We start from the raw sequence: 4,867 nt of genomic DNA, 5'->3' as shown, positions 1-4,867 counted from the left end.
AGCACCTAGAAGCTTTGTGAAGTAAGTACTAGCTATGCATATAATAATGAGTTGAATTTTTGCCACATCTTATATATGCCCATATAATAGCTCTCCCCAAAATTGTAGCCCCATCTAACAATCCACGAGAGATCACCATCCAATCTTTGTTTCTGGTAATATTTTTAGTTTGTGAAGCAACTATATTTTATATTGCTTTATAATTGCTAAAAATTTACCAGGACATGAACCTGCCCATGGAATCTCCCTCCACCAAATTTTAGCTCATTCAATATTTTTCCCAATTTTTTGTTCAGTGTTGAGAATTGTGAAGGAAGTACCATTTTTATATATCCAAATGACATGAAATTTATACAGTTCCTTCATATGCACAAATTATCACCCTCATCCAAATTGTAGCTCAATCAAATTGTCCATGTGATCCCAGGTTCAATTTCTATTTTATGGCCAGATTGGCACATTGCAAATCAAGTGTTATCTAGACCCTTCCTATTACCCTCAAACTTTTTGGGCACTCTTACATACCCAAATCATTGCCACATGATAATATTCAGCTCCATTTGCCTAATAAATATTCCTTGGAAATTTTCTAAAGTTTATATACAGAGAGAAGCTTTGTGAAGTATGAAATAGCTATGCTTATCCAAATGATCTTATATTTTTCCAAATCTTCCATATTCTCAAATAATCACTCTCCACAAAATTGGAGCTCTATTAAACAAACTATGTGAGCTCATCATCCAATCTTTTATTCTTGTCATATTTTCAGTTTGTGAAGCAACTATATTATATATTGCTTCATTACTTCTGAAAATTTACCAGGGCATTACCATACCTATGTAACTTACCTACACCAAATTTTAACTCATTTCATGTATCCAATTTCTCTCACTAATTTTCTCAAGTTTCTGTCCAAAGAGCATTGTGAAGGAAGTAGCACTTTGGAATGTCCAAATGGTATCAATTTTCTAAATTGATTTCCTATGCGCAAATAACCATCCTCCAGCAAATTTCAGCTCAATCCATTCATTATTTTGAGCCCGGCTTCAACATTCATATTTCTATCCAGTGTGGTACTTTGCAAAGAAAGTGCCACCTAGGCCCCTCCATTTGTGCTGAAAATTTGTGAAGATAGTCTTCTTAGTAGATGATAATCCTTTAACGGGTTAGCGTGTATAGAACAACTTCTCGTCATCGTCAATGGGCAGAGGGGAGCAGCAGCCGCAGCATGCAGCGGTGCCCCAACCCCGCCGCCGCCCCAATCCCACCACCGGTGGCCTCCTCCTCACCTAACGCCGCCGCTCCAGCCCCTCACCATCCTCGACCGATTTAGCGCCGTCGCCGCCCCTCAGCACGCAACCTCTCCTCTCCTCCGCGGCTCCGCCTCTTCCTCCGGCGGGATCCAACCCAATCGTCATCTCCTACTCCCCTCTCTTATTCCCCTGTGCCTCGACGAGGTGGGCCAATCCGGCGCACGCAGCAAAGGGTGGCTGCGGATGCAGCTCGGACGCGGGCGCGCGGAGCTGCGGCAGCTGGTGGTGGACGGGAATCCCGCCGACCGCCTCCCTCCCCAAACTGCAGCGATGATGGAGGGAGCCGCCAGCGCCGGCCAGCTACCGGCCGACGGGCTCGCCGGGTCGCCGTTCCTCGGGGCCACCCCCTGGCCCGTGCCGGATCGGGCATCGGCTTGGAGGCCCCTCCGGGCTGCCGCCGGTGCGGCAGGCGTCCACGGCCGTGCAGGTTGGGGACCGAGCGACGGGGCCCGTGGTGCGTTCCGGTAGAGGGCTTGCTCGATCTGGCACGCGATCTGAGTCCCCGTCGATGGATTTCTCGCAGCTCGACTCCGTTCTCAGGTCCTATTCCTATTTTAGTTTCTTCTTCTTACCTCTACTACATCTTCAGATTTTGTTTCCTCCCTCTATTTGGCCCTTTGCTGGGTATTTGTTTCTTGGATTTTAGCTTCATTTTTTCTTTACTTCGTCTTCACTTGATTAACTGTCCTTTTTCTACTGCTTAATTTCTTTTGCAGGTACCTATCTTTGGTGTTGATTGTCGCTCACATTCCTGTCATCGCTTTGGTTTGTAAGAGATTCTATCAAAATAATTGTATTGTAGACTTGTACTAGTTGTTACTGAATTAGTGCAACGTTAGGTCTGTAGGTTAAGAAAACGAGCCCAAAGAAGTAATGCGTCCAGCCAAACAACGACATTGTGGCACCGCGATCCACATTTGTTGTTCTCGGTAAGTTGATGGACTGCATTAGCCAATCACTATGTGTGTTTTCCTAGAATTACTTTCAGTTCGTCCTAGTCATATTGTGATTATTCAAGTACTTCATGATGATGAGGTATGAGACCATGATATACTAGCATTTTATTTAAATCCCAATGGGAGCAGGTCAATGAACCATTGGTGTACCAACATTTAAGCAAGCAAGTTTTACTCATTTTCATTTTTAGCAGATAGTTTTGAGCAAATTGTTCTGACTGCGCAACTTGAGAGAGTCCATGCCAATGTAAGAGTTGCAATTCACTAAACTATTTTTGAAATATGCAGCCAGACTCAGTTACAGTGTCTTGCCTTCGAATGAGAGCTACAATATTTGCCTTAGAGCTGCATGAGTGTCAATATTTGTTACCGCTGATCCTTCCAAATTCTGAAACTGAAGCTTCGACTCTATGAATTGTTGTTTTCAGTAACAATGCAAGTACAGTGGTAGGCGCCACTGGATATGCAATGCAGGTGCGCGTTCCTTGTGTAGAGCACCGTGGTGAGCCGGGGCATCGCACTGAAGGATATCAGCGGAGACCTGGTACTCCATGTTATATAGGGCTGACTTCTGTGTTTTGTAATCGCACTGAAGGATGTCAGTTTTCCTTGAGTAACCCTAGTGAGGTACTTTTGTAGTTCACCAAAGAATCAGGCAACGTGGTGAATGAGGTGAAGCTGAAGGTTGTTTACGCTCCACTTTTGCAACCGGCATCCATAAATGAGGGCTCTGATTAGGGAAGTCTGGGCAGTCAGAAGTTATCAAGAGGTAAAATCTTGATCTTAAGTGTCTGCTATGGTTGTAACAACATCAACCAAGTTTTCTTATTGCTGTCAAACTGTAACTGTATTCAGATAATAACCCACGGTCATCCTTTGTTAGCCCTGTACTGACTAAGTTGTGACCTTGTCACTGATCCATCATCCTATGGTTGAGAGTTGTTCTTTCTTCGAAGACAACAAGAGAACTTGCAGAACCAGAAACAATACCTTCTGAGGTGAACTCCCTTCCAACAAAAAATCAACAAGCTATGCCTAACTCTTACTCTAAAGTCGTATAAACTATTAAGAAAAAGACCAGTCTTTTGAATCTTTCATGTTAATCTTGTATGCTATTGATCTTAAATCATTATAGTATCATGCACGTGAATCCCGCATCATCCAACATGAATGATCCAAAAGACCGAAGTAATTCATATTGGCTACTTGAGTGACAACTTCTAGAGAGGACTCGTCTAATAAACTTTGGTGTTTTTAAGAACACCGAGATTGTTATTTTTAATAGTTCACCATGGTGTATACATAGTTCAAAAAAGCGCTAGGCGTTAATTGTGTGTTTTGCCACCGCCTTTGCGCTTTACTGACCAAAGTGCATGCTTATGCGTAGATTAAGCACAGTCATGCGCAATGCGTTTTGCCAATGCTTGGAGCCTAGGCGCACTTAAGCGCTTGCTTAGCCGCGCCTTTTTTAACTATGGGTGTATACATCTTTGGTCCTCCAATATATCTTAGCATTCTTGATGAAATTTGTGATGCAGTTTTATTCTTCAACTACATTTTGTCTTGGCCTATTTATTATGTCTTATGTCATCATTTTGCAGTATCATGCATGTGTTGTCCATCTTCTATTATCACTCAATATGTGTTAAAAACTTTTCATTTCTAAATTCAACCATGTTCTTCTCACTCCTTTCAAGTTGTAATCCCACTTGATATATTAAATTTATTGTTGCTATTTCACAAAAAAATGTTGCTATTTGATCATGTTTTGTCTGTCGACATCTATGACCTTTCTATTTACTGTGGTCTTTCTTTCCTATTTAGATGGTCATATTTTTTCCTTATTAATTGGAATACAATTTCCTATGCACTGTGTAATTTCTTGAATTTGGGAGGTGGTATCCATTATGTTTTAACTTCAATGTGTTATTGTTCTGTACGCACTGTGTACCAAGTTCTCTTTAGCATTTCTGCAAGTGTCATTAAAAAAGCAATCTGGACCTTATGTAGGATATTAGCCCCCCTTATGTTGTCCGGTGATGCCAAAGGATAACACATCAATCTCGTTTATTTATATCTGTGCAGCCCTAGGCTTTAATTGCGAAGTTGATGAAGGAGGAGAAGAATGTTGTGTTCAAGAGAACAATAAGCATCGAGAGGAACCGGTTTGTGGGTTATACCTGAGTATGCCAACATTTTTTTACTTGTTTTCTTAATTGACCCTATGTCGGTGTCAAAACCGGTGGATCTCGGGTAGGGGGTCCTGAACTGTGCGTCTAGGCGGATGGTAACAGGAGGCAGGGGACACAATGTTTTACCCAGGTTCGGGCCCTCTTGATGGAGGTAAAACCCTATGTCCTGCTTGATTAATATTGATGATATGGGTAGTACAAGAGTAGATCTACTGCGAGATCAGATAGGCTAAACCCTAGAAGCTAGCCTATGGTATGATTGTTGTTTTTTACGGACTAAAACCCTCCGGTTTATATAGACACCGGAGAGGGCTAGGGTTACATAGATTTGGTTACAATGGTAGGAGATCTACATATCCGTATCGCCAAGCTTGCCTTCCACGCCAAGGAAAGTCCCTTCCGGACA

General features: G+C 42.4%; 1 long non-coding RNA gene across 7 annotated transcripts; it reads left to right on the top strand.

Annotated features, from left to right (window-relative positions):
* Nucleotides 1–1,124: 1,124 nt before the first annotated feature.
* Nucleotides 1,125–4,617, top strand: LOC125538651. 7 transcript variants are annotated; one of them, XR_007296467.1, is made up of 6 exons: nucleotides 1,126–1,853; nucleotides 2,030–2,516; nucleotides 2,698–2,813; nucleotides 2,909–3,038; nucleotides 3,153–3,267; nucleotides 4,355–4,617. It is a non-coding gene; the product is annotated as an uncharacterized LOC125538651 (long non-coding RNA). The 7 variants fall into 7 exon arrangements; XR_007296462.1 differs by having other exon boundaries at nucleotides 1,125–1,853; nucleotides 2,909–3,267; XR_007296464.1 differs by lacking the exon at nucleotides 4,355–4,617 and having other exon boundaries at nucleotides 1,129–1,853; nucleotides 3,125–3,155.
* The last annotated feature ends 250 nt before the right edge of the window (nucleotides 4,618–4,867 follow it).

This window comes from Triticum urartu, chromosome 2 (genome assembly GCF_003073215.2).
Source record: "Triticum urartu cultivar G1812 chromosome 2, Tu2.1, whole genome shotgun sequence".
Classification (NCBI taxonomy): domain Eukaryota; kingdom Viridiplantae; phylum Streptophyta; class Magnoliopsida; order Poales; family Poaceae; genus Triticum; species Triticum urartu.
This window is presented reverse-complemented; position numbering and strand designations above follow the sequence as displayed.